The following is a 12,554-nucleotide window of genomic DNA, read 5'->3' as shown; positions in this document are numbered from 1 at the left end:
ATTTTACCTGGTATGTGTATAAAAGTGCGGGTTCAATTTTTGCTCAAATAAAAGTTGGAAGTTCAGCGCTCTTTACCTTCTTCTCCTTCTTCTTCCTGTGTGGTGTTCGCGCTGCTGATACATATGGTACTTTGTCTGTTCTCAGGAGAGCACGCTCTCGCTTGGTTCTCCCTGCGCGCGGCCGCCTTCTGAAAACTGTCTTAGCAGATCAGCCCTGCGCGCCTCCCTTTCTCGCGGTGTCCTCGCTCTCCGCATCTTCTCTCTGACGCAGCACCGAGCCGCATTTACCCCTTGATTTTGAACAATGGGCTCGTGCTTTCGGCGAGTCACTTCATGTCGTAGTATCTGACTGTCTCATCGGCACTTTACTCTCTCCTGAGCATAATGTTCTCTCTCGAGGCTTGCTGTTCGAGCTTACGACACTAACGCTCTGGCCTGCAACTGAACCTGAACTACGCTGTTCGCCTAACGTAGCGTTTTTGTCCTGTGTGCTACCCTCTCGATCGCAGCAATCAACCTCACTTATCAACAGAGCATCTGCCTCAGGGTTAGAGACGGCCGCCTTCTTCCCGGAAAGTGCACGCTCCTCTGGGCTCAAAACCGCCGCGCTGCACCTTTCCTTACTGCTAGCCTTAGTGCCCACATTTACCCCCGAGCCCTCACGGCTTGCGGATATGCACTTTTCGCTAGCCTTAGTGTCCTGATTATCCCCCGAGCCCTCACGGCTTGAGGATATGCACTTTTCGCTAGCCTTAGTGTCCTGGTTATCCCCCGAGCCCTCACGGCTTGCGGATATGCACTTTTCTCTAGCCCTAGTGTTCACATTATCCCTCGAGCCCTCACGGCTTGCGGATATGCACTTTTCTCTAGCCCTAGTGTCCACATTATCCCTCGAGCCCTCACGGCTTGCGGATCGGCACTTTTTCTCATTGCTAGCCTCAGTGCCTTCACAATCCCCCGAGCCCTCGCGGCTTGCGGATCTCCACTGTTCTCTAGATTTTTGACCTAAATCATCGGTCGCTGCTGCTGAAGTAGCCTTTTTTTCTAGAGCCAAATCTGCCCTATTCCGGTACTTCTGAGCAGCTGCCGTGTCTTCCGGCGACTGAGCGGAGCTCCTAAGTCGCTCGTTGACACTGTCGTGGTGTAGCTTACCACCGTCAATTTCGCTTTTGAGATCGACCTCTGCGGGAATTCCAAAGTGCATGAAAAGCTCACTTTTAGCTTTTGCATAATCTTCCGCATACTCGTCCGACAGGCGCGCTAGGACGTTGCCGACTTCCACGGGAGGAAAGCCAGCAGCATAACTGACCAATAACCCCGGTCTAGCTGCTCCTCCGTACAAATGCCTCCAAAATTTTGAAGAAAAGTCCTGATTTCATCGCCTGTTCGGAAAACACTTAACCCAGATCGAATTGTTTTCATTCTTACGAGGTTAAGTTGACGTGTGATTTCCCGCAGCTCTCTTTCGCGGTCCTTTTCCCGCTCTTCCCACTCTGGCGTCTTTTGATCGAGCCGTTTTCTCTCGACCTCTCTTTCATGCTCTTCGCGATTTCTTTTTTCTTCATCCTCTCGCTTCTTTAGTTCCTGTGCCTTCTCTAATTCCTCCCGAATGTCCTCCCAACATCCGACTATCTCCTCCGCGTCTGCACCGCTTGCCTACACTGCCTCAATTAAGAGCGCTTTCCGACGGATAGACCCACAATCAATGCCCAAATTCCCGCATATCAAAACCAGGTCCGGTTTGCGCAGCTTTTTCCAGTCCATGTCTGCTCCCCAGGCGACGGCTAGTCTCTACTAGTGGTCAGAGAAGATTCCCAGGCAATCTCTGGAGCCACATTCTATTACCTAGGTTTACAAATCCCAAAGATGTACAACCTGGCAAAACTCAAAAGAGACAAGACCGTGCACTTACCCATACCGGAGCCAGGACGCCGCGCAGACCATCCCACAGCTGCCAACCAGTTGATGTGCTCGGGGATCGGGACCAGGGTCTTCCCCGCATTAGGGCGAAGCAGGCAGACTACGGAGGGAAGCCTTCGGGAGGAATAGCAAGCTTGAAGGTTTATTTTACATTTTGTACAGTAGCAAGTGGACCAAAGTCAGAAAATGAGGGAGGATCATCTGGCACCCCACAGATTGCTGCTTAAATGCAGTTCAGATTCCCCAGGCACCCAGCTAGGGTATCTGATCTCTGGGTGAGCGTCCAATGGGCTGCTAGCGTCTTCTTAGGCTCCGCCCTCCCCACGTGATCGCGCACATCGCACAGACACACACACACACGGGCAAGGAGGAACTTGGCGTCTCTCAGTCGCGAACTGTTTGACCAGGCCCAAAGGTCGTTCGCTGCTGAGTGGCGATCCTGATCGATGGGGACGCGAGCGCTGACCGCCCACACCGGTGACCTCTTCAGTTCGGTGGAAGGGACAACTCAGCCGTGTCGCCCCTCCGCCTTGTCTGCTGCCCAGGGCGCACGCGGGTAATGAGTTAGCGGCGCCGTCGCCCCGCCGTCGTCGCCACTGGGTCTCGTCCCTCGGTCCACGGCAGTCCGGGAGAAGCGCCGCACTCAGCCTTCCCGGCGAAGGGGATTAGACGCCTTTGTGTACGCCGACGCCGTCGCCAGTAGCTGCCCCACGCAGTGTCTCTTTTGTCTCCCCCGAACAGCAGCGCTTTCCGTCGCAGCTGCCTGATGACGCCGGACTGGCTCGCCTGTTTCCGCTGCCAGTCCCCAGGAGCGCAGTTCGGCACCAGAGCTGCAGTCAGCATCGCCGGCGAAGGGGATTACAGCCTTTGTCCGCCGTCGCCAGAAGCCGCCCCCAGGCACCCTTTTCCTTGCGTCTTCTCCGAAAAACAGTAGCGCTTTCGGCCGCATACCTGACGGCGCCTGACTGGCTCGCCGTTCCCCGCTGGCTGGGCCTCCGATCATTACAACCCGCAAGGCACCTCTCTGAGCACGCGTCATGGTGCTTAGTTGTCTTTCTTTTTAACGACAAACAAGGTCTGATACAGCATGATCCTGAGATCGTCTGATTTTTTTTTTCCCCTGAGGGTTTTCAGCCGCCCGCGAGATGTTATAGGATGCCGGTGCAGTTGGCGCAATTCATTACGTCACGGGTTAATCATCGGTTTATTGTGGTTTAACATCCCAAAGCAACTCAGGCTATGAGGGACGCCGTAGTGAAGGCCTCCGGAAATTTCCACCACCTGGGGTTCTTTAACGTGCCATGACATTGCACAGCACACGGGCTTCTAGAATTTCGCATCCATCGAAATTCGGCCGCCGCGGCCGAGATCGAACCCGCGTATTTCGGGTAAGCAGCCAAGTGCCATAACCACTGTGCCACCACGGCGGGGCACGGTTAATCCTCGGTGCAGTTTTACGTCGCATTACTTCTCCAACAATGCGCGTGGTACCGTGCTCTCTCGATTGGAACGTTAAAATCAGCCAACCACTATCAATGACGTAGATGAGCCGTCCCACTACTTCTCAATATCGTGTGTTTCTTCTTAAACGACCGCTATATGAAAGCTGTGCTTCTTTTGTTTATAAAATCTTCAAGATTCCGTGAATAGGTCCACACATATTTTTCCCATAAAAAAATAACAAACTCAGCAAGGAGTACTCCAAAACAGCAAGGAATACTCGACACTGTTACGAAAATCCGACTAACATTTTTCTGTCTCCGACATGCTGATCAACAAGGCCTCACCCTGCCTACTTATAGCCGCCCTGGTTACCTAAGGTAGTAGAGCGGGTCTTGGTAATGTGACAGGGTTCGAGCCCCGGGCCGGAAGGAATTTCTCTTCCGCTGAGCAGTTTGAGAAACTTGTGTTGCTATGCTTTGTAGCCGTGCGGCTTCGCTCAGGTGGATGGCAATGAAAAATTACTGACTTACTTCACATCGTGGTAGGTAGGTAGGTAGGTAGGTAGGAAAGACTTTTATTGCTCTAAAAAGGTGCTAGTAGCAGACGAGAAAGAAGGGGTCCATCTTCCTTCTTCTCACAGGGTCGGTGCCCCTATTCCAGGGCGCACCGCTGAGCTTCGCTGCTCGTTGGGCGTGCTGGATCAGACCTTGTTGGCAACCCAGATCGCCGCTGGAGAGCCGGCTCTCCCACTGTTCTGCGCTCGGTTCTTTACGAAAGCTGTCGTTCTTACTGCATTCCCACGTGATGTGGTACAACGATGGTTTGCTGCCACACCACGGGCAAGTGTCCCGATATTGCGTCGGGTAAATCTTGCTAAGGATATGCAGGTTTGGGAATGTTCCTGTCCGCAATCGTCGCCAATACACTGCCTCTAGTTGATTTAGATCAGGATGAGGCAGCGGATAGCGGATCCGTACCCCCTTATAGTAGTTGAGAATGTCTGAGTACGTAGGGCCGACTCGGTCGGGTAGATCGTCCGATTGGGAGGAAGCTTGGCTCGTATACCCTCGAGCTACCTCGTCGGCGCGTTCGTTCCCCGCTATGTCGGTGTGTCCTGGCACCCAGTAAATGCTATGTGTGACTTTTGGTGGGGTCGCGCTCTGGAGGAGCCGGAGCGCGGCGCGACCTATGCGGCCGTTCATGTAGTTACGGCACGCTTCTCTCGAATCTGTAAGGATGGTAAGGGACATGTTGCTTAGTGTATCAGCTCATGTGACGGTGCTTCTGTATACTATACCTCCTCACGTATACGTAACGGAGAGGGAGTTTTCTCTCTTCCAGTAGCTACAACTGCTGCACACAAACCTCCGAGTCGTGCCGCATAGCCTGTTCGAGGAATTGCTGCAATAACTTTACTCTGGGGCAGGTAGGCATAGCCCTGCTCACTCAGATTACTGCCTAGCTGGTTGTAATGGAAAATGAAGTGGGCGTTTATTCCCGTTTACAGCGTTAGCTCTAATATTCGACTGCTCAAGGTAGTGTTAGTATGAAATGCAAGGTCATTCAAGTGGGACCAGTGGGTGGTACCCTTGGAATACAGATTGTGGCCCACCTCATAGGCATAGAATAATCATAGGGGTATCAAACGCTTCGGCGCGTTACGGAGCATAAGATTACTAGTCTAATCAAAGCGTGGCCTGTCTTATGGTGTCGCACCGATAACCTTTTGACGATTTCCATGCGGGCAGCAAATGAAGAGAGATTGCACACAAATTGGTCATGAATGGATCCCGCACAGACTTCTTGTGAGCTGGAACCTTCAACGGCAGGAACAGCACACCTGTAAATAAAATGCACAAGAGTCATATGTTTGTTTTCCGCGTGCCCCTAGAGAAATAATTTTTTTCGCCCTCCTACAGTCATTTCCACGTGACTGCTATGTGTCTAATGATGTAACACTATAATGGAAATTTCAGCTTGAATAGCAAAATCACTTTTGTGTGCGTCATTAATAATGCTTAAGCCAGGTTATGGTATTCTTTTAGGGTTTCACGCATTTTTTCCACACTTAAGGAAACGAAGCCTTCCAGCTTATTTCACCCATGCTGCCTTTCACATTCATCAACATCAAAAGCAAAGAAATCGGCCAACGTACTAGTATGCTAGGCTTTAGTTTCTCAACTTGGCACTGAGTGCAAAAACTGAAACAGTATGATGCAAAAAGCAACGTGAAATGCCAAATAAACATTTCGGATTCGCAGCTTGCATTCTGCACATACTCCTGTGCTTGCTTTAAAGACATTTATAGCCTGCATGTAAAAGGAATGAGAATGACGCCACACACACATGGATCTCGTCGAGAAGCCCGACTCATTGCTGGAGTTTGTTGCTCGGCCGCGCGAACACCTGTCGTATCATCCACTCATCACGCGCGCAAAGCTCATCCCTTCAGCGACGCTGGCGATCGCCCCTCAGAGCTCGACAGTTCGGCAGTGCTTCTCGGCGCCATGCATACTTGCATAGCCACCACACCATATGCCTCGGCAGGTGATTGCACGGACGAGTTGTCTAGTCAGAGACAACTCGAAAACATCGTGGGAATCTCGAAAGTCGCTCACCTTTCCCACTTCTAGCGTTTAACAAACGACGAATAAATGCAACGAGCAGCAAATCGCAGCGCCAGCACCGCCATTCAAGCAATTTCCATGCTACATTAACCACATAGACCGATTATTTCACTCTACGAGCGAGGGGTTTGCAACAGGAGAGCAGTTTGCTTATTTCAGATGTGCTCTTATCACGCCGTATCATTGCATTGCCCAATCAAAACAAGACTTTTGTAAGCTTAGTTTTGGCTTGAAATAAATACCTGTTAACTGCGGTGACCTACCTAACGCCGTATAAATTAGCATTTCATTAACTCATTTGGATGATTTGGGTGCCTTGCGGCGGGCGAAATTACGGCAGCGAATTTCAGCCATTTTTTGCGATGGCAGCACAATGTACACGTAATGAAACGTCAATTTGACATCACTTGAAAATGTGTGCGTATCACGTGCTTCACGTAACTTTGTTCCAGCCAATCATTTTTTAGGAAGCTGCCATTTCCAGTGTGCAGCTTTTTTCTCCAAATTGGCAAGTCAAGCGCAAGTGCTCTCGTACATACCATTTGTAGCTTCTTTTCCCTTCACAATCACATATATGTACCAGCCAGGCTCCAAGAATAACGCTGCAAAAAATTCATTTTCAATGTAACGTGAATTTGACGTCAAGAAGATGTCAAGAAGGCTCAAGAAGAGCCTTCTCTCTTTCCGGTCGGCTCACTCCAAGGCTGTTAAGCGCGGTATCGCCAAGGCATGCCTAAGAGCCGCACTGCAAAGATCATGTGTGCATCAGACAAAATGCAGTTTCTACACACAAGTGAACTGGATATCTGCAACGGGATACCCCAAGAAGATTGTGTGAAGTGTTTCTCAGTCCTTGCTAGCTGAAAAGTCTGCGAAAGAACAAGCGCGCAGATGCGGGTCAAGCAGAGAGAAAGAAAAGAGTGTGCATCCCTTATGTGCGCAAAGTTTCACACAATCTAAAGAAAATAGTGAGCAAAGGAGGCATTAGGCTGGTTTTTTCAGCCAGGCATAAATTAACTTAGCGGATTCTTTAAACGCGTAAACAAGGAAGGAAGCGGAAAAAAAGGCTGCCAGAAAAAGCATAAGCGGAAGTTTGACCACTATCGTGTTGGTGTCGTTTACAAGACACCGATGAGACGGGATACTGCATTATCGATCGCCTGCATGAACACGCAAAAGATATAAAGAACACAGAAACCTCTTGCAGAGCACTCTGCATGCAGAATGTAAAGATTGCAAAACAAATCTCAATTTGACCACTATCATCGCCCGATATAAAGATGAGACCCCGAGGTTCATTTCGGAGACCTGCCATATAAGGAAGCGAGGTGACAGGTACTATCGCGCTCAATATGAGTTGCAACGCGCGGTCATCGGCCGGGGCTCGTTCCGTGGTGTGCCTCCTCCAAACAGTCGCTCGGAATTCTGGGAGAAACTGCTGTTCCAGGAAACAGCAGCACCCCCACTCAGGGAAAAGTTTCTCCCAGAATTCCGAGCGACTGTTCGGAGGAGGCACACTACGGAACGAGCCCCGGTCGATGACCGCGCGTTACAGCTCATATTGAGCGCGATAGTACCTGTATCAGCAGCCCGTCCACAAATCTACTACCTTGGGAACAATTGCGTACCGTATTTTCCGGTGTATAAGACGCGGCTTTTTTTCGAAAATTTTGCTGGTGCGTCCTATACAAGGGTGCGTCTTATATGCGAATTTTTCATCTTTTTTTGCGCGTTCATCGATTACTCCAGTTCATGCTCAAGCTTTTTTCACCTAAAAAATATCACTACCAATAACGCGGTTGTAACACGGTTAATACTTCAATACCGGGACCGCCGTGCGCGACATTCTAGGTGATCTATATTATGAAACGGCGGGGATGACGACTTCCGGGATCACAAACGCGCGGCTGTTTCGGAGGCCCCAAGCAAAAGTAATGAGAAGCGCCAAAAGATGGTGACAATCGCGCTTCTCGCCATTGTCAAAACAAGCCGGCGTTCTTTTTTAGTCACCCTTTGCAACTTTTTTTTTGCTCCGTGTACGTAGTGCATGTTTCAGCCGAGTTGCTTCCAGAAATGGGTGAACCTTTTGATAGCGCATCTGAAGATGAAGACTTCGAAGGTTTCAAGTAGAATAAAATGTTATGGACATATGGGGAGCTGTATCGTTTTTCCGTTCTTTTTTGCTAGAACGTGGACGAGTATGGCATGAGTGTTGCCTTTTTCGATCACTTAGCGTTGGTGAATACAAGGGATCACTTAGCGTTGCTTAAGAATTGCTCACAGGTACGGTGCATTTCGCGATAGTCGCGCAAGCGTATTTAATTAAGCCTCACTGGCCTAACTGGGTAAACTGGGGTGCGTCTTATACACGGGTGCGTCTTATATACGAACTTTTCCAGTGACAGCTTGCATATATGGCAAGTGCGTCTTATACAAGGGTGCGTCTTATACACCGGAAAATACGGTATCTCAATCAGTGACGTGCCTTTTTTCAGTCAGGTTGTATGGTTGTGCGGTATCTTTTTTTCTCAAGGTTTTCTTGTTTTTACTCATGCCACTTCATTTATATGCTGCCTCACCTGTAGTAATAAACCATTTGGCTGTTAGTCAGCGTTGGCGTTTGTCTTCTTCCATTGCGCTGTTTTATGCAGTTCTTCAAAAATATACTAACCAGCCCGTATTTGCCCTCTTCTTGAAAGTGTGCATGCCAGCTAGGTTTGTAAAATCCGAGTTTACAACTGCAGCAAACAGGAGGCTTTAAAACTACAGCAACAAGCGTGGACATGCACCAATTTCTGGCCAAGGAGCCTGAGTTCATCACCCTGTGCAGTGCATTTGGCCACATCAGCACACCTCCACATGATTAGCAGAGGCAAAACGAGAATCAATACGGATGAGAACCCGCACATCATCTGTTTATTGTTTCCAGTCTGTGAAAGTGCACAAGATGAAATGTTTATCATTTATCTGCATAAATTCACATGGAAGGTGGCCAAATACAACATAAGGGTGGTCAAATGGCTCAGTCCGCTCTGTTTGAAACAGGTCACACCACACATCTGATTATGCCATTTCAGGCCCTGATTTTTTTTTTTATTCAGTGAAGAACTGTGGTAGCACTAGAACTGAAACCACAGATTTATTGTGTGCGAGGCATATGCTCTACCTCTACGCTCTTCAGCAGTGGCCTGCGCACAGTTGTGCCGTTCTCTAGACGGTCCACCACTCGACTCCTTACAGACTCTGTGAGGAATGCAATGGCTATATATACTGGGCCCTGCCAGACCCTCGACACATCCGCCTAGATCTGGTGCTCGCCTTTTCTGTTCCTTGCAGAATACCACGCCCTATTGCAGGCCTAATACATAGATAGGTTACGTTTAGACGTCACCTTCACGCGCAAGTACTTGTACTTAATGGAACAATCGGACTCCCCAGACTGTTCCACATGTGGCGTGCTAGAGAATGAGCATGTTTTAATGGTGTGCCCAGCATATGCGCGAGAAAGACTCATGCTAGCATCTGTTTTGAAGTCGTTTGACATCAGACCCCTCTCGGATGATTTTATCCTCAGCGCTTGGCCAGATAGTTTGAAAACTATACAGGCAACGCGAGCGCTCTCACGCTTTTTAAGTGGCACGTGCCTTCACTCGCATCTGTAATGTTAGCAAGTGTGCCTTGTCTATTTTTTCATCTGCCTGCTCCGATCATCATCATCTCCCTTCGCGACCCTTTTTTCTCTTCCCGTTCCCCAGTGCAGAGTAGCAGGCCAGATATTCATTATTCCGGCCAACCTCTCTGCCTTTCCCGTCATAAACCCCCTCTCTCTCTTCCTGCTAGGTTGCTGCAGCTGATGCAGGACAAGGTTAACTGGAGGTCTCAATGGAACAGGCCTTTTCTCAGCAGTGCACACAGGTTGACAATGATCTGTAAGCTGCCCCTCCTTCTCTCCTTTCCTCCTCTCTGCATGTTTCCAGGAGCAGCTGTTTTGGTGAGGGCCCATGAGCAAGGCAGTCAAAGCAGCCAGCTCTTTTTCCTACCTCCATTTATATTTACTTATTCTGAATAGGCATTATCAACCCCTTCCACCCCCAAAGGAGAAAACCTGCAAATCACAAAAATGCTAACTATGTAGCAGTTTGCCCAGATAAATTTCACAGCACCAGCAGAAGGGGAAGAACATGCAGCCTCTTGTAGCAACAAAAGAAAAGAAATACAGAAGGCTACTCTGCTGGCACCTGTAGGGTGCCACGAACGCAAACGCCTAATGCATAAGTAAACATTGAACTGGTTCCAAATGAAATCGGTAGCGTGAACTGCTGGCAGAGCTGCTGTGCTTGCTACTTCCACAACACCCAGAGGTGAATTTAAAAGGAATGTGAAACTGTCAGAAAAACTGTACATTTATTTTCACCAAAAAATAACCAGTGAACAATAACAAACTTGTGAGAAGGAAGGTATAAACTAATATATTTAATGCTCTAAGACTTGGGACAGCAAAGGTTTCTTGCTGCACTTATTTCACACTGCCTAAAATCAACACACAACGATAGTGCCTAACCACTGAACAGGAATGGCCTTTCCCACTCCCTATATAGCTTCTGCATAGAAATCCAAAACAACCTTTCCAACAGAGAAAACGACGGGAAAACGAGAAATCCAACAGAGAAAACGTACCCTAACATGTGATTCCAAAAACCTAAGAGACAAGATTGTTCAAAGCAATGCTGCGTCTCCAGTTTTTTACGCATCTTCCATAGCCCCTTTTGCCATAGCAGGTGTGCAAGAGCCACACAGGAAAAAGTATGCAAATATTTCTTAGCGAAACAAATTTGATGGTACAGAAAACAGCTTTATTGCCCACAGCAACATATAATGCCATTCCTCATTCCCCAGAAATTGAAAGCCTGACCTGTTCGCAATCCTTCAAAATACTTATTTTTCACACTCCATTTCAAACCACAGAATTTTAATAAGCAGGACAACAGCTTGAAGCAATATTGACTTCTTTCAATTGTGAATTTTCATGTGCCGAGTTAGGTTTGATTTTTGTTTAAAGGCCCATGGACACAGGTTGCATTCGTAAGGCCTCTCGCCTGTGTGGGTGCGAAAGTGGACCAACAGGTGCGCCTTCTTCAAGAACGTTTTCGCACAATGCTTGCAACTGTGTGGCCTCCTGCTTGCACGAGTGAGAAGATGAGTGACGACTGAATCTGCACAATAAAAAAACATACATTTACTAAAATGAGAGGGGATGTCCCACTCCACAGTTCAACACGGGTGCACCTTTCAACAAAGGTGTATTAATACTAAAGATATCTTCATTGAGATCATCTTAGTTGGTACATATGATGACAAAGCCAACAAGTCCAAAGTGAATCAAGCTAGAACTTGAAATAAAATTTCCAGTTTTCTAGTTGGCATATAGTTCACATCAACATAAAAACTGAATAACTGCACATGACTACAAAAATGGCTGAATAAGTCAAGAACTAAAAATATTCTGAGCCCTGCACAAGTTCCACATATCTTGTCACATATTGATTTTTTTACCAACTAGAGCACATAAAAAAGAGCAAAAATTAATAAAAACATTCCTCAGGTCAATTTTAACTGAGCAAGGGGCCTCATTCTTACATTCTAGCCATTCATTATGCTTCATGGACATCTACTTCACAGTGCAAATACAGGAATACACATCACCTATTTATGTGGTTTGACAAAAAAAGATATATGGGGCCCCAATAGAATCGATAATAAAACCGCAACTAGGGAGATGAATGATGCAAACCAGTGCACAGTTACACACAAATGAAAATTTTCCACAGAAGCCTAGCACAAAATTTAAAATATGCTGAACACAGCACAAGAGGGCACACTAGTGGCATAAAGGAACTTTGAAGAAGGAGAAAATTAATTATATCCTAGTCAAAACAAACCACTGAGAATCCCATTTGGAACCAATCGATTTTTAGACACCATTGGAGACACTTGAGTTTAAAGCTAATTAGAGCCAATTGGCCTTGAAGGCGTCCAAAAATCAACTGGATCCAATTGGAACCAATTGAATTTTATCCCAGGACTGCAGGAGGCACTACTTTGTGCTATTTTTACAAGGCAGTTGCAATAAACGAATCCCACACTATTAGAGAAATGAAGCCAGGCAAGTAAGCCTCCATCACAAAGGGACATAAAATATATACATCCACAGAACACATGTTTGCTCCCACTTCTATACTTCATGCACAGGACCCTCCTGCTAGAGCCAGTGGTGCTTGTTTGTTGACTGAAGTGTTTTTTTTTTTAATTAATGCTCGTGGGATGGTGGAAATGATTAAAACAATTGCAGCAGTTAAAGCTGCTTATATCTTTCTTTTTCAAACACTAAGTTAACTGTTCTGTGCAAACAGAGAGCAATATGCAGGTCCGCCGTCAAGGCAACCACTGGCTTCACTTTCCAGTAATACTTGTTGGGGGGCTAGTTAGTGCATATTTCCAGAAAATAGTTCTAGCGCCAAAAAGGTTGCACTTGTCCTGTCTCGCTTGTTGTGTGTTGTCCTTTTC

At 47.5% G+C, this 12,554-nt stretch overlaps 1 protein-coding gene across 2 annotated transcripts in view; it reads left to right on the top strand.

Annotated features, from left to right (window-relative positions):
• Positions 1-12,554, top strand: part of LOC149355101 (uncharacterized) — a 74,466-nt gene that overhangs the window by 36,392 nt on the left and 25,520 nt on the right. For both annotated transcript variants that reach the window (XR_016291434.1, XR_016291433.1), the window contains exon 5: positions 9,831-9,919. The gene's annotated coding sequence lies outside the window, so the exon portion shown is untranslated. The remainder of the gene's footprint in view (positions 1-9,830; positions 9,920-12,554) is intronic.

This window comes from Amblyomma mixtum, chromosome 3, assembly GCF_055824585.1.
Source record: "Amblyomma mixtum isolate Tamu chromosome 3, ASM5582458v1, whole genome shotgun sequence".
NCBI classification, from domain to species: Eukaryota; Metazoa; Arthropoda; class Arachnida; order Ixodida; family Ixodidae; genus Amblyomma; species Amblyomma mixtum.
This window is presented reverse-complemented; position numbering and strand designations above follow the sequence as displayed.